Below are 25,357 nucleotides of genomic sequence, written 5' to 3' on the forward strand. Positions count from 1 at the left end.
AAAATACATACTTCGAATAAGAAAAAGACAAATCACAACATGTTTCGAATTTGCATCTGAAATTTGATGGTATGGTATATTCTTGTGTGTGTTTTTTGTAGATTCTTGTTACTAGTACTACAACCCATTATCTACTTTTCAGATCCAACATTTGCAAATATGATATTTTTAAACCGGGTGCACCGGTACCATCAAATGATTGGGTGCACTGGATACTCCTCCATATCTTCTTCTGGGTATGGCACCTCCGCACCTGCAATAGAGAACCTCTAAATCTAACATTTTTAAGAAGTTGCTCCTTACTTCTACCTATTCTTTTAACATGCACAATGTTTACATCAGCTTTATGCCATGTCAGCATTCATCTTGCCACACCAGCAGTGGAAAAAAGATCAAATTAGCATTTGGCATTAATTCAAGCATGCATGCAAAACCAGTGGTAGAAAAAGAGCAACGCATGCAGTAGTTGTTGCGTGAGATTCTCTTCTGCATACACAGGATGTGGGAGATTAACCATTTCATTATGGCAGCACTAATATCGTTTTTTAACAAATCATGTGATTAAACTCTGGCAATTAAATGCAGTGGGCATCTTTCGTCTTCCATAACTGATGAGAAACCATATGTATCCCCGTAAAACGAGCGACACCATCAGGCACCACCGAACGGTGCCATGCAACCCAGCGCTCCTCACACCTCCCATCGCTGGTTGCTTCAGGAGAGGGCGTCGCCCTCCACGGGTCCAGGTGCTCCGGCCAGATCCGCCGCCGAGAGTTGTAGCACACGCATGAGACCTCGGCCATCACAACCTCCTCAAGACCAACCTCCATGGCCGCCCTGCCATCCAGATGCGACTTCCCCTGCCATTCCAAATAGTGGAGCGACATCGCGCGCCTTTGATCCGAAATCCTGTCATTATCGTCAGGTTCCCATCTTCCAGGTTCCTGTCTTCCTGTCTCCTGATCTTGCCCTTCTCTCTTCTCTCCCTCCCACTCAACTCGACATAAATTTCTTCAGCAGTAAGTGTTGCCGCAATTGATTTAAATACGTTCAACTGGTATTGTTAAAGTAATGGGCCACGGGTAGGCAAACCCAGGCCCAGAACCTTTCAAGACATTGAGGCAGACTGAGCCCCTCGAGGCCCCAGGACGAAGAGCCGTCTTCTGAGAGTCGGCGGCGAGGCGGCCGGCTGCCCACTCGCGGCCGAGTCCCAGGGACGACTTCAGGATGAGCAGACTCCTGACTGGCGACTTTCAGAGAAGCCGGCCTTGGGGAGTCGGCCCGGGACGCCAACAACCTCCATGCCCTCATAAAGAGGGACGGGACGGGGAGTGCCACAGCAAGGTCCACTCCCACCCCTTTTCCCAAGGGCAGGCGTGGCTACAGTATGCCGTGCCCGCGGGGATTTCCGTGCGGCGCGACACTGTTGCCATGCCGGCCCTGACATCAGCCCCAGGGGGCGGAGCCCTGTGCCCACAACGGCCTACTGGTACGACCCAGGGACGATGGGTCCCACCAGTCGGCGGGCGTACGAAAGACGGCGAAAGCACCATCAGTCGGCCCGGATGGGAGTCGGCCACCAGAAGTCGGCCGGCCCCTCCCACAGGCCCCACGCGCCATTAATCAGACACGACAAGTAGTGGCCACAGTGCTCGCCCGACGGCGGGGCTGTTGCCACGACCTCATGACCGAGCCTGCATCATTAGAGGCACGGCTACAGTAATCTGCAGCCGGCAAGGACCCGCCTGCGGCGGACGTGGCCTGTCGGCTCCACACCAAGCCAGTCGGCGGGGCCCACCAGTCGGCGGGCCCCAGGAGTCGGCGGATAAGACGGTGGCCAAAGAGACTGACGGCTGGGCCCGCGCCTAGCTGGATTACCATTGTACCCCTGGGGGTAGGCCTATATAAACCCCCCAGGGCATCCATGCAAAGGGTTGGAATCCATTAGCACTAGACCAGATCATATAGGAAGGAGAGAGCTAGCCTTGCCTTCTCCTACCTCCAGGAAACAGCTCAAGGAGCAACCGTGTAAACACTTTGCCATAGTGATCATGCGGAGACCCCGTAGAGCAGCAGTAGGGGTATTATCTCCTCGGAGAGCCCTGAAGCTGGGTAAGATTCGCCGGCGTGCATGTCTTCGCCTCATCCCGTTTCCAGGCACCGGCGACGTTCTACTCGCCCCCACCATGATAAGCCATCCTTCGGCATATGTCGGACCCAACCCCCGACATTTGGCGCCCATCGTGGGACATGATGCACTGCCGTCCAGAGACCTGCTCTGGACGGGAACCCTTTTCCTCCCTGGCGAGCGCAGCTAGCCAGGCACGCCGGACGGAGTTTGCGCTGACGCGCTGCACGGCGTTGAGATCGCCTGCGCAGCCAGCTGCCTCGCCGATCTTGTCGGCGAGGTTCGCCTCTCCGACGAACCTGCATCCAACGCAGGCACGTGCGGCCCCGAGAGCCTCCTCGCGGGCCTCCTCGGCCAACTCCACGTCACCGGCGAGCCTGCCGTGGACTTGGAGTCTGTAGGTTCCAACGACCCGATGCTGGTCTACTCCGACACCGCGTCGCTCGACGCGTTCCCCACCAACGTGGTGGTCTACGACGAACCTCTCCCTCGCGCGGAGAGTGACGGAAGCACCGTCACCGAGGTGCTCGTCATCGGTCATGACGAGCCTCCCGGCGGAGGAGCGCATGACCCACTTGGCGCGGCACTACAAGACCTGACTGCGCCCATTCCGGAAGACGCTGACGCGGAGACATTGGAGGCGCGCCGCCTTCAGCTTGTCAAAGGTGCGAAGAAGCTGGCTAGCATGAGATGCTTGTCAGAAGCCTACCAGCGTGAGATGGATCGCGCTGTGGGTGGCTCGCCGGCCCCAGCTGGGCCCAGCCGCCTCGGCGCGGTCCAGCAGCACGGCGTAGCCATCGCCAACCTGTTCGGGGCAAGTCGCCCTGTGTACGCTACGCCTGCGGAGAACATTCGAGCCGCCCAGGCAGCGGCGGACGAGCTGGACAACTTCGAGGGCGAAGAGCGCCGCCTGATGATGGAGCGAGTCTAGCGGCTCCTCGACGTGGCTGCCGCGCAGAACGAGGCCGATGCCGCATGGAGGCGCCGCAGCGGCAAAACGACGACCTTCGCCGAGATCATGGCGCGATGTCTCGGACGCCGACTGGCGGCGCCCGAGGAAGGAAAGACAAGCATCCGACTGTCAGCCACAGTCGGACTCACATTGCCATAGAGCGCGACCAAGACGGCCGCCCGAGAGCAATAGAACAACGGGACGACTGTCCGCCTCCTCCTCCTCGCAAGGAAAGGCGAGTCTCCCCGCCGCCTGTTGATCATCCGACTCTCAGCGACCGCCTTGGCCGCCGAGAGGGAGTTGGGTAAAACGACGCCCGCCACCGGATCGATCGACTTCACCGATCCCTGGCGCTGGAAGAAGAAGACGAGTTGGGTCCGCCTTGTTTCGGGCCCCGCATTCGAGACAAGCCCTTTCCCAAAGGGTTCACGCTCCCAAGAGACACACCCAAGTACACCGGCTCCGTGAAGCCGGAGGACTGGCTGGTTGACTACTCCACGGCTGTCAACATAGCGAACGGCAACAAGCGCGTCGCCGTAAAATACATTCCGCTCATGCTTCAGGGCACGGCCCGGACATGGTTGAACAGCCTGAAGCCCTGCAGCATCAACAGCTGGGTCGACTTCACCGAAGCATTCGTCCGCAACTTCATCAGCACGTACAAGCATCCTCCCAAGCCTCGTCAGCTTTCGTTGTGCATGCAAGGCCCCAACGAGTCGGCCCGCGACTACCTCACGCGTTGGGCCGAGCTTTGGAACTCCTGCGAGGGCGTGCACGAGGTGCAGGCTATCGAGTACTTCACCGCCCGGTGCAGAGAAGGCACCCTTCTCAAGCACAAGCTCCTCTGCGACGAGTCAGAAACCCTCGACGAGCTGCTGATCATAGCAGACAAGTATGCCACGGCCGACTCCTCCATGAAGGCGGAGATTCAAGTTAGCGCAACTGGCAAAGTGGCCCCTTAGGCTCCAAGAACTCCGGCAGGAGACGCCAGTCGGCGGCAACAGCAGAACGACCACAAGCGCAAGGCCCCGCAGCCGGCTTCCAGCAGCCGGCAGGTCGCGACAGTTGAAGACCAGCAGCCGGATGGGCAGCCTCCACCCAAGCGACAGAAAGGTGGCAAGCCCAACTGGTTGCCGGCTTTCTCATACGAGCAGACTCTGGATGGTCCTTGCAAGTTCCATAGCGGCGCGAAGCCGTCGAATCACACCACCCGGAAGTGCCACTGGCTCACTAGGATCGCCAAAGGAGACGGCCTCCTACCTCCCCCGCCTGCTGGGCAGCCGCCTCTGCTTCCACCCCAGCAGTCGGCTGTCAGGCCAGTCGGCGCAGTACAAGACGAGTACCCCGAAGAGCACGGAGCCTACGTGATATTTACCAGCATGGCTGATGATCGACGCAGCAGGCGGCTGCAGCGACAAGAGGTGAATGCAGTAGCATCATAGACGCCAGGGTTCATGCACTGGTCCAAGAAGCCTATCAGCTGGAGCAGGGCTAATCACCCAGAGGTGATGCCGAGTCCGGGCTCTTATGCCTTGGTCTTGGATGCCACCTTTGCCATGGATAGACGAGCTGCTCGTTTCTCGCGAGTTCTGATAGACGGAGGCAGCAGCATCAACATCCTGTACAAGTTCATGGCGGTCCCCCACTACGCCTATCTCAAAATGAAGATGCCCAGTTCCAGGAGGATTCTGACCGTAGCCGGCGACTACCGGAAGCCGTCTGCCTGTGCGGCTGAGAGTAGTCGGCTGGCCGAGTTCCTGGTGATCGCGGCCGAGAAGCGGCTCCTTGACCGGGTTGTGGCGATGGCCGGCAAGCAGCTAGAGGTGTCGCACAACCCAAAGGAGTCGGAAGCTGAGGGTTCGTTCAAGCCGGCCAAGGAGACAAAGAAGATACCCTTGAATCCGGAGCACCCCGAGAGGTACGCTGTTGTAGGCGCAAACCTCGACAGCAAATAGGAAGGTGAGCTCGTCGATTTCCTCCGTGAGAATCGGGACATCTTCGCATGGTCCCCCAAAGACATGCCAGGTGTACCGACGGAATTCGCCGAGCACAAGTTACATGTACGATCTGATGCAAAGCCGGTCAGGCAGCCCTTGCGCCGCCTGTCAGAAGAAAAGAGAAGAGTTGTCGGAGAAGAGATAGCCCGACTCCTAGAAGCCGGCTTCATTATGGAAGTATTCTTTCCAGAGTGGCTAGCCAACCCGGTCCTGGTACTGAAGAAGAACAAGCAGTGGCGAATGTGTATTGACTACACGAGCCTCAACAAGGCCTGCCCCAAAGACCCGTTTGCTCTACCAAGAATTGATCAGGTGATAGACTCCACCGCCGGATGCGAGTTGTTGAGCTTTTTGGATGCATATTCAGGATATCACCAGATCAAGCTGAACCCGGCTGACAGACTGAAGACCGCCTTCATCACACCGTTTGGAGCCTTCTGCTACCTCACCATGACGTTCGGCTTGAGGAATGCCGGCGCCACCTTTCAGCGTTGCATGCAGAAGTGCCTCCTCAAGCAACTCGGGAGAAACGCCCACGTCTATGTGGACGATGTGGTGGTGAAGACGGAAAAGCATGGAACACTACTGGAAGACCTCAAGGAGACCTTTGAGAACCTGCGCCGATTCCAGATCAAGCTCAACCCCGAGAAGTGCGTCTTCAGAGTACCAGCAAGCCAACTCCTTGGCTTCCTGGTCTCTGAACGCGGCATAGAATGCAACCCTGTAAAGATCAAGGCCATTGAGAGGATGGAGGTACCCAGCCGACTGCTGGACGTGCAAAAGTTCACTGGCTGCTTGGCGTCCATCAGCCGATTCATCAGTTGGCTGGGCGAGAAAGCTCTCCCCTTATACCAGCTCATGAAGAAGACTACTTTTTTCAAGTGGAACCACAAGGCGGACGAAGCTTTTCTCCAGTTGAAGAAGATACTGACTACTCCACCCGTTCTGGCGCCTCCGACTCCTAAGGAACCTATGCTCCTGTACATCGCCGCCACCAGCCGGGTAGTCAACACGGTCATTATAGTGAAACGCCAGGAGGAAGGCAAGGCACTACCTGTCCAGAGACTAGTATATTACCTGAGCGAAGTACTGTCGGCCTCCAAGCAGAACTACCCCCACTACCAGAAGATGTGCTATGGCGTGCACTTTGCCGCCAAGAAATTGAAGCCTTACTTTCAAGAGCATCCAATCACTGTGGTCTGCACGGCCCCACTAGTCGAGATCATCGGAAGCCGAGATGCTTCTGGTCGAGTGGCCAAGTGGGCCATAGAGCTAGCTCCCTACACCATCCACTACCAGCCCCGCACCACCATCAAGTCACAAGCACTGGCCGACTTTCTCGTCGACTGGGCCGAGACCCAGTACCTACCTCCAGCGCCCGACTCCACCCATTGGCGGATGCATTTCGACGGCTCCAAGATGCGCACCGGCTTGGGAGCTGGCGTTGTCCTCACTTCTCCTAAAGGCGACAAGCTCAAATACGCACTGCAAATCCATTTTTCCGCCTCCAACAACGTCGCCGAGTACGAGGCGCTCATTCACGGGCTCCGGCTTGCAAAAGAACTCGGCATTCGCCGGATCCTATGTTATGGCGACTCGGACTTAGTGGTCCGGCAGTCGTCTGGCGACTGGGACGCCAAAGATGCAAACATGGCGAGTTACCGTTTCCTCGTGCAGCAACTCAGTGGGTATTTTGAGGGGTGCGAGTTCCTCCATGTGCCAAGAAACGACAACGACCAAGCAGACGCCTTGGCACGAATCGGCTCTACCCGCCAAGCAATACCATCCGGCGTCGCCCTTCAACGCCTCCTCAAGCCGTCTGTCAAGCCTTCACCAGAATCAGACTCCATCTTCGTGCCGGCTCCTCCTGAAGAAGTCGGATCCGACTCCAGAGCTCCGGCAGACGGTACGCGGATTTTGGTAGATGGCTCCAAAGCCGCCACAGTCGAGGCCAGCCCAGGGACTGCAGAACCCGGCCCGGGGACTGTGGCGGCCGGCCCGAAGACTCCAGAGCTCGGCCCAAGAGCCGCGCCAGTCGGCCCGAGGACTTCATTAACCCAGCAAGCGGTTGTTGACTCCAACCCGCCGCCTCCCAGCCCAGCCGTCCTCGTCCAAGTCGCAGTTCTGGTAGTCGAAGAAATAGTAGCACCCTCATGGGCCCAGCCCATCCTCAAATTTCTGGTGAGCAAAGAGTTGCCGACTGATGAGACCTTAGCTCGGCAAGTACAACGCCGAGCGGCAGCCTACACCATAGTCAACAGAGAGCTGGTCAGGCGCAGCGTCACTGGTGTCTACCAGCGCTGCGTAAAGCCAGAGCAAGGCCAAGCAATTCTCCAAGACATCCATCAAGGCGAGTGCGGCCACCATGCAGCTTCAAGAGCACTCATCGCCAAAGCTTTCCGACACGGTTTGTTTTGGCCAACGGCCTTAGAAGAGGCCAAGGAATTGGTCCAAAAATGCAAAGGGTGCCGGAAGTTCCGCTCCAAGCCGCATCAGTCGGCTTCTGCACTCAAGACCATCCCCATTACCTGGCCTTTCACAGTTTGGGGTCTAGACATGGTGGGACCATTCAAGACGGCACGAGGTGGCTTAACTCACTTACTTGTCGTAGTGGACAAGTTCACCAAGTGGATAGAAGCGAAGCCAATCAAGAAACTGAACGGTCCGACTGCCGTGACTTTCATCTCCGACATCACAATTCGGCATGGCATACCACACAGCATCATCATCGACAACGGCACGAATTTTGCCAAAGGCGCCTTGGCCCGTTTCTGTGCGACACCGGGCATCCGACTAGACCTAGCATCTGTCGCCCATCCACAGTCAAACGGCCAGGTGGAGCGAGCAAACGGCCTCATCCTGTCCGGCATCAAGCCCCGACTGATCGAGCCTCTGGAGCGCTCGGCTGGCTGCTGGCTCGACGAGTTGCCAACCGTCCTCTGGAGTCTGCGCACGACTCCAAACAAGTCAACCGGCTTCACGCCTTTCCTCCTCGTCTACGGTGCTGAAGCCGTCATCCCAACGGACATAGAGTTCGATTCCCCGCGAGTCACCATGTACACCGAGGAAGAAACAGAAGAAGCACGACAAGACGGCGTCGACCTGCTGGAAGAGGGCCGGCTGTTGGCACTCAGCCGGTCCAGCATCTACCAGCAGAGCCTGCGCAGATACTACAATAAGAAGGTCAGGCCGAGATCTTTCTAGGAGGGCGACCTTGTGCTCCGATTAATCCAGCGAACAGTCGGCCAGCACAAGTTGTCGGCACCGTGGGAAGGCCCCTTCATCATCAGCAAAGTGCTGGGCAACGACTCCTACTACCTGATCGACGCTCAGAAGCCCCGAGCACGCAAGAGGGACGACTCCGGCAAAGAGACAGAGCGGCCATGGAATGCAAATCTCCTCCGAAAATTTTACAGTTAAACGCAGTATGTATCACGATACCTTTTGTATTAAAAATACTAAGACTTCGGGCCCCCCGAGAAGAGCTCGGGGACTGCCCTCTTTTATCTATATGATAAGAAATATGCCTTCGAGTATATTACTCTTTGTTATGTCGTTTGGCACCGGGTTCGACTAGTCGGCCCGGGGACTTGCCGACCTGCGCTATGAAATGCTTCCTGCAGCCGGACAAGTAGTGTGTGGCGTCTAAACCGTCTCCTGCTAGAAGCCGCAGCTCGCAGAGCGACTGTCTGGTGGGCAGGAGTAAGGAAGAATGGGCGTCCACATGAAAAAATGGCTAAGGACTCAAAGCACAAACATAGCTTAAGGCCGGCTTCCAGCCTTTTTTCGCAAACCGACTCTTGAATAGTCACCTTGCCGCCTTTTATCCGACTTGTTAAAAGAACCCTAAAACGGATAAGTACTTGCCTTCCCAAAGTGACCAAGAATTTGATCCAGCAGCAGTCCGCGGAGCGGCTGTCTGACTGACAAAGACGGCAACTGAGGGAAGACGGCAAAGGAAAAAGGCAAAAGAGCAATGAGCAAGAAAGATAGAAGTCGGATGAATATTTACATAACAAAGGCCCTTGGCCGAATCTTCGAGCAGAATTTCAAAATACACTCAGTGGGTGGAATTGTGCGAATTAACAAGGTCTTCAAAAACTGTTAGAACAGATAAAACAAAGACAAGGTGGCAGCCTAGGGGGCGGCAGACGGGTTTAGAGGATCGGAGGAGACGGCGGTGTTGGATGTTGGGGCGGCCGGCTGGGTGGTCTCGGCTTGATCACCGCCGGCAGCAGTCGGCTCGGGCGGGCACGGCTCGTTGCTGGAGGCGCGGTCGAGCTGAGGCTGGCCGTCCGCTCCGTCTTCCGGTGCCTTCGTCTCGCTCCCGTCCTCCGTCTCGTCTTCCTCCTCGACGCTGGAGTCGATCACCTCTGCCGAGTCCTCGCCGTAGTCAGGGTTCAGCCCAAACTACTCCGGCGGCACCTCCTCGCCGTCTTCAGCCCGCTCGGGGACAAAGATGCTAGTGTCGGTGTACTCGGCGATCGCCGCCACACGCTTGACAAGGGCATCTTCCGCGGCTGTCAGCTCCGGCTAGGCCTCTGACCGGAGTGTGACCAGCCGGTCTAGGTCCAGCCCCGGATACCACGCCTTGACGAATTCCAAGGCTCGGTGCACTCTGGCCCGGGCCGAGGAACCCTTCCAGGCCTCAAGACGGCCAGCCGCGACCTCCAGCCAGTCGGTAGTCCGACTGGGGGTGCGCGGAGCCTGCACGTCTGGCCACAGGGCGGCGATCGCTTGGGCGCCGACACGTTGAATCCGGCGCAGCATCTGGTGGGCCGGCCGCAGGCGAGCCCCAATGCTCATAATATGCTCGTCAAGAGTCCGAGGGGCATCAGCGGCGATCTCCGTGCCACCCGCCCTCCGCTCCTCGCGGTCAGCCTCGATAGCTTGAATGGCGGCCTGCGAGTGGCCGGGAAAGAAGTCTGCCAAGAAGGAAGGAATGAAGAACAAGTAAAAAAAACCAGGAGTCGGCTCGACATATAGTCGGCGGCTCGAAGAAGGAAAGCAAAGAAGCTCACCGTCGACGAGGTCCTCGATCTCATGGAAGCCGAAGACCAGCATTGCCTCCTTGTCGGTCCAGGAGGAGCGCTCGCTCGCGAACTTGGCCGGGAGGGTGGCTTCCGCCTCTTCCGCCTCCTTCTGTGTCTTCGTAAGCAGCTCCCTCTGCTTTGCCAATTGTGTGGCCAGCAGATCGCGCTCGGCGGCGAGCTTGCTGCACTCCTCCCCCTTGGTGCGCAACGCAGAGTTGGCTTTGCTCAGCTGCTGTTGAAGAGCGGCGTTGGCCTCTGAAGAGAAAGAAGAAAGAAGGCGTTAAGTCATCAACGAAGAAGGTCGCCGGGGAGATCCGGCCCGACTGCTCAGCAGTCGGCCTGAATCTCGGGGACTACAGCCCGCGGGTGCGCCAGCGCGCCCCCGCAAAGAAGAAAAAGGACTCACTCCGGCTCTCCGACAAGTCGGCAGTCCGCTTGCCCAGCTCTTCAACGTTACGGTTGAAGGCGGTGACACGGAGGTTGTGATAGTCCTGCAACAAGTATTTCAGAACAAAGGTTAGTACCCGGAACTTACCAATTGGAGTTCCGGGCCGCCTGCTCTGCGGCCAGCCCAGAACTCGGGGACTACACCCAGTGGGTGCGCTGGCGCGCCCCCACGGAGAGAAACAAGAAAACAGGGACAAAGGAGAAAGCATACCCGGATGGCTGCCCGCGACGCCAGGTGCGCCTTGGTGCAGTTCTGGATGGCGTCGCTCTCGGCTCGTAGCTTCGTCTGGACATCCAGAAGCGCCTGGTTCAGCAGGCCCGTGCCGCCTCCTCACACCCACCCAATGGGCGCGGCACTCGTCGCCTCGGCGTCTGGAATCGTCGAGCTGGCGGTGCCGGTCTCCAAGGGGCGTGGCGCCGAAGTCGCCTTCCCAAGACGGCGGCGCGTTGGCGAACCGACTTGAAGGAGTAGCCTCGCCACGGCCTCGTCTTCAGTCGGCGGCAAGGGCGGATCCGCCAGCTGTTTGCCTTGCGTGCTTCTAGACGGCGGCGGGGGCGGCTGTGGCGGCGCGACCACGTCCGGCACGGGGGCGTCGCCGCCGCCTCTCTCCACGATCGGGAACTCGCCGCCGGCTTCCCCTGACTGCCCCGTGAACTCCGGGGGTGGCGGCGCGGAGTTCAAAGGGGTGACGAACACCGCCGACTGCCGGGGCACGACTTCCTTAGCCGGTTGCTTTGCCGCAACGGCGGCCTCGGCCGCCTCCAGCTTCTTCAGGGCGGAGGCCTCCGCCTTCTCAGCCTCCGCTTTCTCCCGGCGGGCGGCCTCGTCCTCCTCGCGCTTCTCCTGCGCGTTCCGCTCCGTCGCCTCCCGAAGGTCGGCGGCGGGGTCAATCCGCCGAGTGGTGGTAGACGTCTCCACCGACGCCATGACAGAGGCGGTGGCAACCCTCTCAAGAGTGAGGGGAGCCCTGAGGCGAGGAAAGCATATGAAAAACTCAGACAAGATTAACAAAGAGAAAATAAAGATAAGGGACGGAGGCGCTTACGCAGAGACCAGCGGCGGCTTCTTCACCTCCTTGCGGAAGTGGTTGGTTTTCACGGCCGCCTCTTCCCGCTTGGTCGCGGCGGCCGCTCCCTTGAACTTCTTCGACCGGCCACCAAGCGTACTCGGCCCAGCCCGACGCTTCTTCGCACCGCCTTGAGCATCCAAGCCGGCGAGGAACTCGCGCTTGGCTGGCCGGCTTTTGGTTGGCGACGCGGGGCGACTTCTCCCTCGGCATCGTCGTCAGGCCAGTCGGTGAAAGTGGCCGAAGGCCTGGAGCCGCCTGCCTCTCCTCCTCCTCCCTCGGCGTCGGCTTCCATGGCTTCCGCCCCAATTCGGGATCGTCGACGTCGCTCTCTGCCCGATCGGGGACAAACTGATGAGCCGGCCCCGCGGTGCCGGACGAGGGAGGGACAAGAGGATTCTGATTCAAAACAAAAACGGTCAGACTTGACAAGTCAAACTCGGCAGCAAAAGAAACAGAAGAAGAAGGAAGACGACTTACAATAGGCGGGGGGTTGGCGCGCGAATACGGCTCCTTGCCGAACCGCCAGTCCACCAAGAGACTGCAGTTCGCGATGTAGTTCACTGTGTTCGCCACCTCCGCGTGAGGCATGTCCTTGGGGCACATCTGACTCGGGTCCCGATGACCGCTCATCTAGCAGATCAGGTGAGGTCAGCCTTGGAGTGGGAGGACTTGGCGTGCCATGAAGGCGGCCAGCAAGTCGGCCCCGGTCAGGCCCTCCGACTGCGTCAGCAGTCGGAGTCGCGCGACGGCGGCGGCACCAGCGGGAGACAGCGTCCTGGCTCGGTGTGACCAGCTGGGGAGCCTTCCAGCCGGCGCGCCGGCTTCGTAAGCCGGCAGGTTGACCCAGTCGCCTTCTGGGGCGACGTTCTTCACATAAAAATATGACCGCTGCCACATCTTCACCGACTTAATCAGTGCGATGGTGGGAAACAGATTGTCGGCCACTGATCTCTGCATCACAATGAATGCACCGCACTGGGCCGGCACGCCGGTGACGTGCGTGCCAAGCTTGGATTGGAAGAACTCACCCCAGAGCTCGATGGTGGGGAGGACGCCGAGGAAGCCTTCGCACAGGGTGGCGAAGGCAGCCAGCAGCACCACCGTGTTCGGAGTAAGGTGGTGCGGCTGGAGCCCGTGGAACTCCAAGAAGGAGCGGAAGAAGCCGCTCGCCGGCAGTCCCAGGCCGCGCATGAGGTGCGAGCGGAATATGACCCGCTCGCCCTCCTCCAGCGCGAGGCGGACCCGCACTAAGTCCCTGCCAGGCAGCCGCCGTGTCTGGCGGAGGATCTCGATGTCATCGTCGTCAACCTCGGAGCCATCCCACACCCCGGAGCGAACAGCAGGAGGCACGGCGTCGGAGGAGGAGCTCATCGATGCGGGCACGGCGTGGTTCGGAGCACCAGCGGAAAGAAGAAGAAGAAGCAAGAAGGAGCGAAAGGAAGTGGGGAGAATGGACGCGCGTGCTTCGCCGCCCCCCCCCCCCCCCCCCCCGCCTACTTGTAGGCTCATGGGCTGAGAAGTCGAGGGGGCGGACGTGGGATTAACTGCGCCCGGGACCCCACAACCCCCACGATTTATCACACGAAGTTACCACGCGCAATAACCGCGCGGGAACCCCAACCGTCCGCGCGGCCACAACGGATCTGTTCGCATGCCGAGGCGCGATAGTGGCGGGCCCCGCCTGCAGGCCTGTCCTGTCGCGCACGAGGGCAATCAGACTAGCTCCGCCACGTGGCGCCTTGCGACAGGTCAACCACGGATGGCAACCCGGAAGCTTATCAGGCACGCTACCAGAACTCCGCCGCAGCGTTCAAACTTTTTTTTGGGCAAGTCAGCCTTGAGCAAGTCCGACTCCAACTAGTCGGCTTAACAGAAGACGGCTAGCGAAGCCCAGATCCGACTGTCGGAGAGAAGAAATTGTTGAGGCTCCATGACATGTCGCCCTTGGAGCCTCACCAGCTTCGGGGACTACTGTCGGAGTAATGGGCCACGGGTAGGCAAACCCAGGCCCAGAACCTTTCAAGACATTGAGGCAGACTGCGCCCCTCGAGGCCCCAGGACGAAGAGCCGCCTTCTGAGAGTCGGCGGCGAGGCGGCCGGCTACCCACTCGCGGCCGAGTCCCAGGGACGACTTCAGGATGAGCCGACTCCTGACTGGCGACTTCCAGAGAAGCCGGCCTTGGGGAGTCGGCCCGCGACGCCAACAACCCCCATGACCTCATAAAGAGGGACGGGACGGGGAGTGGCCACAGCGAGGTCCACTCCCACCCCTTTTCCCAAGGGCAGGCGTGGCTACAGTACGTCGTGCCCGCGGGGATTTCCGTGCGGCGCGACACTGTTGCCATGCCGGCCCTGACATCAGCCCCAGGGGGGGAGCCCTGTGCCCACAACGGCCTACTGGTACGACCCAGGGACGATGGGTCCCACCAGTCGGCGGGCGTACGAAAGACGGTGAAAGCACCACTAGTCGGCCCGGATGGGAGTCGGCCACCAGAAGTCGGCCGGCCCCTCCCACAGGCCCCACGCGCCATTAATCAGACACGACAAGTAGTGGCCACAGTGCTCGCCCGACGGCGGGGCTGTTGCCACGACCTCATGACTGAGCCTGCATCATTAGAGGCACGGCTACAGTAATCTGCAGCCGGCAAGGACCCGCCCGCGGCGGGCGCGGCCTGTCGGCTCCACACCAAGCCAGTCGGCGGGCCCCAGGAGTCGGCGGATAAGACGGCGGCCAGAGAGACTGACGGCTGGGCCCGCGCCCAGCTGGATTACCATTGTACCCCTGGGGGGTAGGCCTATATAAACCCCCCAGGGCATCCATGCAAAGGGCTGAAATCCATTAGCACTAGACCAGATCATATAGGAAGGAGAGAGCTAGCCTTGCCTTCTCCTACCTCCAGGAAACAGCTCAAGGAGCAACCGTGTAAACACTTTGCCATAGTGATCATGCGGAGACCCCGTAGAGCAGTAGTAGGGGTATTATCTCCCCGGAGAGCCCTGAAGCTGGGTAAGATTCGCCGGCGTGCATGTCTTCGCCTCATCCCGTTTCCAGTCACCGACGACGTTCTACTCGCCCCCACCATGATAAGCCATCCTTTGGCATATGTCGCACCCAACCCCCGACAGGTATTCTTGGGAAAAGCTTTGAACTTAGGATTTACCTTTTATTTGCGGGGAAGTACCAGACCATCTTGGGTGCATTGCCATGCTAATTAAAACCCCTAATATGTCTAATATTTCTTTGTACAGATGTTTTAATCTATATCAGCAAGGTCTTTGATGAAAATGTTGTCAGGTTGTGATTGAAAATAAATATAGGTAATCTTTATGCTCCACTACCAACTGAATATGTATTTGATACTTTGATGCAGTCATCGATAACAAATTCATTAGTTCATATAGCATGTCATTATTTGCTATGTTGGAAAAAAAGGTATCCTAAATGGAATTCAGTAAGTTTATGATCCATATTTATCTTAAGAATTCCTAGGTATTTGTGGTAATAATAATATCTGGTGTCTCTTCTTCATAGGTATGTTTTATTGATATCTTCATAATCCATGGCACTATATATTGAACAAATTCTGTGACAGTTCATTATTCATATAATAGCTGATTTTGTAGGGAAAAGCTTTGTTTTATACTACTATGTGCAGATTGTTTTCATAAGTTTGATGCATACATCCGAGAAGTGTGCGATTTCAAAAGCATTTCCCTAGCGCTGAATATATTGATCACTACCAAGTGTCTTATGCCCAGTCTTATTTCTACAAATATCTTCTTCACAATAAAATTACCAGGTCATATTCTTCTTATGTTCATGTACTAAGTCGCCTCTCTTTGTGCTGTAAATGTGCTTGCATGGCCAAGGAGTTCTGGTCCAGAAAGTGCATTCATCCATAAGCCATACCATACAACTAATTATTGTTGGAACTTTGTTATGGTACTTTGAAGAATGAATGCCTTACTACAATTGTTTCATTGGTTGACCAACTTTCTATAATTTGCGAGGCTGAAACAATATGGATGTATCATTTTGAAATTGTGGTTTGCGCGAGCTCACAAGCATCCCACTCGAGCGGTAAAATTCTTTTCATTCTCATATCTTATTTGTCCTTTAGGAATATGCCTTATAAAGTTTTAGAACTTGCTATTCTAATTTTTTGCAGCAACGCGCGGGGTGTTATCTAGTATATCAAGGGGCGGTGAGAAAATACATTAGCTCTTGAAACTATTGACAAAGAGGGCTTTCCTCCGATTTCATTTAATAAAAACCACCAGTTTACAACTAAGCAAGAAAAAAAGGAAAATAAAGGGCTACATAAGCTAGATAACCTAAGGCACCTAACCAGCTGAGTTGATCACGATATAAATCTGTTCATATAGGCTTCAGATCACCAACAGCGGGCACCTATCAGCATGTTTGTTGCTTTTTGTAGATTGATGATGTCAAGTTGTTCACACAAGAGGTTGTGGTATTTTTACAAAAGCAAATTTATTAGTGTAGAGTACTCAAACAAAAAAAAATTATTAGTGTAGAAAATAGAAAGATGAAGTCAAAAATGAAATGCACATATATTTGTTAGCATCAATTATATATAAGCTTTTATTCCCTTTTCTCTGTTACATTAGGCAGAAGGCGTACAATCTTTATGCAACGCTCCTCGTCTTGTTGGACATGAATGGAGTTCCACGGTCGTGCCTTGTCTTTTTTTTTGCAAAAAATATCAGGGTTATTGTAAAGATTTACTGGAAGTACAGAACACATCAAACCTAATAAAAACTACATCAAGGTTCATGAAACACCGAACGATCATTGTCCCTGTCAGAACAAGCCGGCACGCATCGCTGTCACCGCTCCCATGCCGGAGGTGGAGGATGGAGGGGGAAAAGAAGGGGGAAGGGAAAGAGAAGCTGGCACGGTGAATTGGCAGTCGACGTCGTTGCCGGCGGCCGGGCATAGCCCCTTTTTTCTGCCGTCTATGGGAAGAGGGATGAGAGGAGGATAAAAGAGAGTAGGGCTAGAGTTTTGGGTCGGGGCTGGTTTTGACCCAGCGAGAGCGCGCTGGACCATCACATGGAATCCGACGGCCACGCTCAAGTGGCGCTCGACACAGCGGGCCATGGGCCATGTTGTCCAGGCTGCAGAGCGGCACACGCCTAGCGGGCCGTTGGGCCTCAAGCGGCTCGCGTGTCGCAGGCCGTGGGACGGGCCGCGCAAGCAAAGTGGTGTTAGAAATATGAGCAATTTACCAAATGATTTTATTAACAGAAATATTAGATAAAGCATGACTAATATAACCGCGATAAAGCAAGTCATGCAACCTGACGGAGAAAAAGTAAATAGCATTTGCATATATGAACTTGAATTGAACACATCTAGGACAGACACTAGATCATGTTGCATATATGGAGTAGAACCTAACACATGTAGGGCAAGTACTAGTACAAGAAACTGTGGCAGGACATCTGACAGAGAGAAGAACAACACATACGGGACAGCAGCAGCAGAAGCACTGGACTTGGGGTCGACATCCTCTCCAGCCATGTCATTGCTGAGGTAGTCGACGTCGGGGAAGAAGTCGTCGTCGGGGAAGTAGTCGTCGGAGTCCGTGATGAAGAAGCCAGTAGTCGCGCAGAGCGCTCCCCAAAAACCTTATCACCCTTCTCCCGTACAGGACTCAAAAGGTGTGGTCTCGAAGGCCTACTGTCCCGACGTGCGGTGCACGCCGCAAGCCGGATGAGGAAGACAGCAGCAGCTCGGAGATGGAACCGATGGCGAGGGAAGGAGTAGTTCTGGTGCGTCTCTCTGGGAGGAGCGACCTCCCTTTTATAGGCGCAAGAGAAGGAGGCGAGAGGGCAGCGACGGGAGGCGAAATGAAGAGACGGAGGCGAAGCAAACAGCCAGCAGCCGAAGGCTGCACCGTTCGCATTCGAACTCCACTTTCACAAAAATCTTTTAAGCTTCCGTGTGACCTTTCGTATACCCGTAGTGCATGGCAAAAATTTAGATATTGGCTCGGCTCATTCCCGCAACCCGCAACCCGTTTCGCGTCGCGTCGCGTCGCGTCGTGACGAGGCGTGGCGTGGCGAGGCGGGCGGAGGAGGAGGAGCGCGCGTGGATATCCCTCTTGTTCTCATGCTCGTACAAGTGGGGAAAGAACCTCCCTTATAAGGAGGTCCAACTCCCACTAAACTAGCAATGTGGGACTAAACTTTAGTAGTATCCCTTGCCTTGCACAAATGGGCTAAGTGGGCCTCTAGGATTTATTAGGAATTTCTGAAATAGTTATTGGGCTACCCAAAATAGACTAAATTCCAGCAGTCCCCCACCAGATCCCAGAGGCACACAGAAATTTGCCTTTAGTTCCAAAACACTGTTTTATATACCGGTACTGCAGTAGAGACTGTTAAGTTGAACTTCCACCTAGAACTCTATGCTACACTAGTTACCAACTTGAATAGTGGACTGGGCCTTGAACTGCAAGTTTTCTGCGAATCTAGCTTCACATAAAGCCTTGACCGATACGTGGCTACCGTGAGTCTTCCCCGCGGGTGGAGCTTATGTGTCATACTCCATGACCTTTCATGAGTTTACTAGAGAGAACCCTACTCTCATAGATTGCGACGTTTGACAATCAGACTCATATAGGTGTGTTCTTCAAAAGATGTTCTGCAGGATAACATCTCTGCTTAAATAAGCCACTTAGAACACATTAAGATATACATCAACCTGCCATGCAGATTAGGAGAGTATTGCATCTTCATGGAGTGGTATTGTGAATAGTAAGGATACTCTCCTCTCAGTTGACCAACAGCTTGTCTTCCACATCTAATTCACGGGATCTCCGATCACAAAGAATAGGTTAGCACTGTGAACAACTCATATTGTGGGTCTCATACCCATCTCCCTCGATGCATTATCTATCACATTACGTGATAGACCCTTAGTAAAAGGATCTGCCAGATTTTTAGACGTTTGAATATAATCCAATGCAATAACTCCAGAGTTTTTCATTTTCCTAACAGACTTTAACCTTCTCTGAACGTGTCTCGATGACTTCATGTTATCCCTTGAGCTGCTCACTTTCGTGATCACAGTTTGATTGTCGCAGTTCATAAGGATACCCGATATAGGTTTCTCAACAACCGGCAAGTCATTCAAGAGCCGGCGAAGCCAATCTGCTTCGACCATAGCTATATCTAGTGCTATGAGTTCTGCTTCCATTGTTGACCTCGTTAAGATGGTCTGCTTGCAAGACTTCCAAGAAACAGTGCCACCTCCATGAGTGAATACATAACCGCTCGTGGCCTTTATCTCATCAGCATATGAGATCCAGTTTGAGTCACTATACCCTTCAAGCACCTTTGGGTGCCCGGTGTAGTGAATTCCATAATTCGCAGTGCCTTTCAAATAACGCAAAACTCTCTCTAGAGCTTTCCCATGCACATCTCCTGGTTTTGAGACAAACCGACTCAGTTTGCTAACAGCAAAAGTGATGTCAGGTCTTGTAGCACTTGCTAAGTACATAAGTGAGCCAATAATCTGAGAATATTTCAATTGATCTCTAGCAATTCTTCGATTCTTTCGAAGTAACACACTCGCATCATATGGTGTTGGAGAGGGCTTGCAGTCACTATAGCCAAAGCGACTCAAGATCTTTTCCACATAGTGAGATTGAAGCAATGTAATCCCACCATCATCGTCTCTCAACAACTTAATGTTCAGAATGACATCAGCCACTCCTAAATCCTTCATCTCAAAACAGCGAGATAGGAAATTCTTAGCCTCCTTAATAACATTCAGATTTGTTTCGAAAATCAGTATGTCATCAACATACAAGCAAAGGATAACTCCCTCACCCCCACCATGGCGATAGTACACACATTTGTCAGCTTCGTTTACAACAAAGCCTGCAGCTGTTAAAATTCTTTCAAACTTCTCATGCCACTGTTTGGGTGCTTGCTTGAGTCCATACAAAGACTTTAGCAACTTGCACACTTTTCCTTCCTGACCATCTAGTACAAACCCATCTAGTTGTTCCATATAAATTTCCTCGTCCAACTCTCCATTTAGGAAAGCAGTCTTAACATCCATTTGATGAACGAGAAGACCATGCGAGACAGCTAGTGAAAGTAGAACTCGAATAGTGCTCAGTCGAGCCACAGGTGAGTAAGTATCAAAGAAGTCTTCACCTTCCTTTTGGGTATAACTCTTAGCCACGAGCCGAGCCTTGTACTTTTCAATAGTACCATCGGGCCTAAGCTTCTTCTTGAATACCCATTTACATCCTATAGGTTTGCACCCATAAGGACGATCAATTATCTCCCAAGTTTCATTCGCCAAGATGGAATCCATCTCGCTACGAACCGCTTCCTTCCTCTAGTCAGCATCTTCAGATGCATAGGCCTCTGAAATAGAACTGGGAGTGTTATCTATGAGATACATAAGAAAATCATTACCAAAGGACTTTGCAGTCCTCTGTCTCTTGCTCCTAGTAGGAACTTCCTTGTTCTCCTCCATGGGACTTTCAAAGTGTTCCATCGAAATGACAGGTTCGGTAATTGTAACTGGTTCCTGGTTCGATGAACTAGGCATCTCCTGATTAGATGAGGTAGCCATATCCTTCATGGGAAAGATATCTTCAAAGAAAGTCACATCATTCGACTCCATGATCGTACCGACATGCATGTCAGGTACCTCAGATTTTACAACCAAGAATCTATAGCCAATGCTATGAAAAGCATATCCCAGAAAAACACAATCCACAGTCTTTGGTCCAAGCTTCCGCTTCTTTGGAATTGGAACATTGACTTTCGCCAAACAACCCCATGCTCGCAGATAAGAGAGTTTTAACCTTTTCTTCTCCCATTCCTCAAATGTAGTTATCTCTTTGTTCTTTGTGGGGACTCGGTTTAGGACATGACATGCTGTCAATATCGCCTTCCCCCACCATGCCTTGGAGAGACCCGATGTGTCTAACATGGCGTTAACCAAATCAGTTAGAGTACGGTTCTTTCTTTCGGCCACCCCATTTGACTGAGGTAAGTAGGGAGGCGTCCTCTCATGGATTATACCATGTTCCGCACAAAAAGCATCAAATTCATTGGAAAAATACTCTCCACCACGGTCGGACCTAAGCCTCTTGATTTTTCGATCAAGTTGGTTTTCCACTTCAGCTTTATAGATCTTGAAAAAGTTCAAAGCCTCATCCTTAGATTTCAGAAGATACACACGGCAGTATCTAGTGGAGTCATCAATTAACGTCATGAAATATTTCTTTCCACTTTTTGTCAACACACCATTCATTTCACATAGATCTGAATGTATGAGCTCTAGTGGTGCAAGATTTCTCATTTCCGCAGTCGTGTGAGACTTACGAGGTTGCTTAGCTTGCACACACACTTGACACTTAGATCCCTTGACAGTGGTGAAACTAGGGATTAAGTTCAACTTCGCTAGTCGCGACATGCAACCAAAGTTAACATAACAAAGACGTGAATGCCACACATATGATTCACTATTGTTGCAAATATGATTAACAACTTTATTGCAAACGTCTGATAAGGATAAATGAAACATACCTCCTGACTCATAGCCTTTACCAACAAAGGTTCCATACTTGGATATTACAAATTTATTCGACTCAAAGACAAGCTTGTAGCCATCTCTACACAGAAGAGATCCGCTAACAAGATTTTTATTGACGGAGGGGACATAATGCACGTTCTTCAGCCGCATGATCTTCCCCGAAGTAAACTTCAGATCGACCGTGCCAACACCACGAACAGAAGCACTTGAACTGTTGCCCATCAGCATGGTTGAAGTCCTTGTGGTCTGATAAGACGAAAACATGGAAATATCACCGCATACATGCACATTAGCACCCGTGTCAATCAACCAATCAGGAGAATGACATACTGAAAGAATAGTGGGAAATATACCATACCCAGCATCCTGCATGTCAGTGTCTCCAATGACAACATTAGCGGTCTTGTCGCCTTTGCCAGGATGACGCTTGTCATAGCGATTAGGGCAACTAGGAGCCCAATGATCAGGATCCCCACACACATGACAAGCACCTTTCTTCTTGTCATTCTTCTTCTTGAAGTTCGTGTGTTGCACAGCCTTGTTCTTCCCATCAAACTTTTCTTTACCGTCAAACTTGCCCTTGTTCTTGAACTTGTGGGGCTAGAAGTTCTTCTTCTGTACCAGATTGGCACTAGATCCTCCCTCAATACCTCGAGCACATGTGTCCTTTGCTCTCGCCTTTTCTTCCACATCAAGAGTGCCAATGAGATCCAGGACGGAAAACTCCTGCCTCTTATGCTTCAGCAAGGTAGCGAAGTTCCTCCACGAAGGAGGAAGCTTAGTGATGATACCTCCGGCAACAAACTTGTCCGGTAGCATACAACTGAAGTGCTCAAGTTCTCTAGCAAATGACTGTATCTCATGAGCTTGCTCAACCACGGAGCGGTCTTCAGACATCCTGTAATCATAGAATTGCTCCATGATGTACAGCTCAGTGCCTGCATCCGAGACCCCAAACTTGGCCTCGAGTGCGTCCCACATATCTTTTCCATTATCAATTGACGCATAAGCATCAACTATGTTCTCACCAAGAACACTCAAGAGAGCAGCCTTAAACAGAGTATCCATTTTCTGAAAAGCTTGTGCATGTTGAGCATCAAGCTCTCCTTCAGGTTTGCCAAGAGTGGCGTCGTAGCAACTCATGGTTTGAAACCATAAGACTACTCTCACGCGCCACCTCTTATAGTGGATACCCTCAAACATAGGAGGTCTCATGGAAGCAGCAAAACCACTTGGGGTAAATTGCCTATAATAAGGTTTTTGGATTGTTGGAAATATGAGCAATTTAACAAACGATTTTATTAACAGAAATATTAGATAAAGCATGACTAATATAGCCGCGATAAAGCAAGTCATGCAACCTGACGAGGAAAAGTAAATAGCATTTGCATATATGAACTTGAACTGAACACATCTAGGACAGACACTAGATCATGTTGCATATATGGAGTAGAACCTAACACATGTAGGGCAAGTACTAGTATGAGAAACTGTGGCAGGACATCTGACAGAGAGAAGAAGAACACATATGGGACAACAGCAGCAGAAGCACTGGACTTGGGGTCGACATCCTCTCCAGCCATGTCGTTGCTGAGGTAGTCGACGTCGGGGAAGAAGTCGTCGTCGGGGAAGTAGTCGCCGGAGTCCGTGATGAAGAAGCCAGTAGTCGCGCAGAGCGCTCCCCAAAAACCTTATCACCCTTCTCCCATACAGGACTCAAAAGGTGCGGCCTCGGAGGCCTACTGTCCCGACGTGCGGTGCACGCCGCAAGCCGGGATGAGGAAGACAGCGGTAGCTCAGAGATGGAACCGATGGTGAGGGAAGGAGTAGTTCTGGTGCGTCTCTCTGGGAGGAGCGACCTCCCTTTTATAGGTGCAAGAGAAGGAGGCGAGAGGGCAGCGACGGGAGGCGAAACGAAGAGACGGAGGCGAAGCGAACAGCCAGCAGCCGAAGGGCTGCACCGTTCGCATTCGAACTCCACTTTCGCAAAAATCTTTTAAGCTTCCGTGTGACCTTTCATATACCCGTAGTGCGTGGCAAAAATTGAGATATCGGCTCGGCTCATTCCCGCAACCCGCGGCGCGTCGTGACGAGGCGGGCGGCGGAGGAGGAGCGCGCGTGGATATCCCTCTTGTTCTCATGCTCGTACAAGTGGGGAAAGAACCTCCCTTATAAGGAGGTCCAACTCCCACTAAACTAGCAATGTGGGACTAAACTTTAGTAGTATCCCTTGCCTTGCACAAATGGGCTAAGTGGGCCTCTAGGATTTATTAGGAATTTCTGAAACAGTTATTGGGCTGCCCAAAATAGACTAAATTCCAGCAAGTGGCCCGTCAGCGTTTTGTCTGTTATTTTTCAGAAGCATGTTTTGGATTGAATTATGTGTAGTTTTTTAGAGAACTTTGCTCATAATTTTTCTATTCAAACTGATCCACCGAGATGTTTGTTTTAGAAAATAGAAAAGTAAAAGAAATGCTTCTGAAAAGCATAAAGTTCATGGATTTTTATTCATGTTTTCCGCTGCAAAATAAATAAAAGTGCTCTTTTTGAAAGGTGAATAGAACTAAAGTGAGAGTTAATTTTTAAGAGCATGTTAAAGTGCTTAGTGAAACAATTATGATTCTGTCATTTTATGACCAACGTTGTTAATAACATAATCATGATTTATTGTTGTTTATATGTGCATTTATTTCTATTTTCTGCCCAACGGTGATATAGTTTCAATTGCACAAACAGTTATATGTTTTAATTTTGACCAATGTTGAATTAATGCATGCAAATGTTGTTATGATCTCATTTCATTGTGGTTTTCAGGAGGGTACTACTTGATGAGCTGCATCAAGGATGTTCCAACCCTCAGAGGTGACAGCTACACTGAATGTAGAAAGAAGGTCGACTTGGCTTTTGTTTGTGCTGAGGCGGACTGGGTTGTGGACACTCCATAGGCGGTCAAACCACCAGAGCCAGTCAGATATGCAAAAGATGATGATGCAGCTTGAAACAAAAAGAAGAGGGATCATGCTCCAGTGGAGATGTCATATACCCTCGACAACCAAAAGTGGCTCACCGCCAATAAAAAGTGCATGGCTTTCATAAAGAACACAATTGAGAACGCTGTTGTGGGCTCAATTGCATTGTGTACTTCCGTAGGGGAGTTTCTTGAAAAAAATAAAGAGCCAGTTCACTAGTTCTTCAAAGATATATGCTACCTAGTTGTTAAAGCAGCTGGTGACAGAAAAGTACATAGGCGGTGGACATGGCATAAGAGAGCACATCCTCAGGATGAGCAACATGGCAGCTAAGCTTAAACCATGGATTCGAATTTGGAGCTCAAACCTGCACTCCTTGTTCACCTGGTTATGACTTCACTTGCAAAAGAGTTTGAAACTTTTTTTGTCAACTACAACATGTCGCCTGAAATATGGGACATTGAAAAGACTATAGCCATGTGTGTGCAAGAAGAGGAAAGACTAAGACCGCACATGATGGTTCTCTGAACTATGTGAAGGATAATAAGAAAAAGAATTACAATCAAAGCAGCAAAGGTTCCCCTTCAAAGCCACATGGAAAAGCTCCCACGCAATATCAGCATCAGCAAAAGTCTTTTCTAGTGGACAAAGATACATGTCTCCATTGTAAGCAGACTAGTCACTACAAGAAAGGTTGCCCCTGTTTGGATAAAGTCAATAATGGCAAAGAGAGGTAACAACATTGTTTTCTTTGTAAATTAATCCTTGTATACACAGTTTCCAAAATCTACCATGTGGATTGACACAGGAGCAACTGTTCATGTTGCAAATTCGTTACACGGATTGCATTCGACGCGGACTACGCAAAGAAGCGAAAGATGCATTGAAGTTGCAAACGGAGTTCAAGCAGAAGTTGAAGTTGTCAGTGACATCTCCCTGGAGTTAGCTGATGGATACAAGCTTCTGCTTACAGATGTTTTATATGTTCGTTCATTACACATAAACTTGATTAGTGTTTCATGTTTGGATAAAGATCATTATGACTGTCATTTTGGACATGGCAAGTGTGCCATATGGTTTAATAATACTCATGTGGGTGTTGCTTTCCTTCACAATGAGCTTTATTTATTATCACTACGTGAAAAAGTGTATTCTGTGTGTAATGTGAA

The 25,357-nt window shown here is 52.5% G+C and overlaps 1 pseudogene across 1 annotated transcript; it reads left to right on the forward strand.

Annotated features, from left to right (window-relative positions):
- Positions 1 to 721: 721 nt before the first annotated feature.
- LOC147973581 (uncharacterized) lies at positions 722 to 25,357 on the forward strand (annotated as a pseudogene). Its single transcript, XR_015603666.1, has 4 exons — positions 722 to 940; positions 14,877 to 14,945; positions 15,639 to 15,708; positions 24,034 to 25,357. The product of XR_015603666.1 is annotated as an uncharacterized LOC147973581 (transcript).

The sequence above is a fragment of the Triticum urartu genome, chromosome 5A (genome assembly GCF_056163025.1).
Source record: "Triticum urartu cultivar PI428250 chromosome 5A, HENAU_Tu73, whole genome shotgun sequence".
NCBI lineage: Eukaryota > Viridiplantae > Streptophyta > Magnoliopsida > Poales > Poaceae > Triticum > Triticum urartu.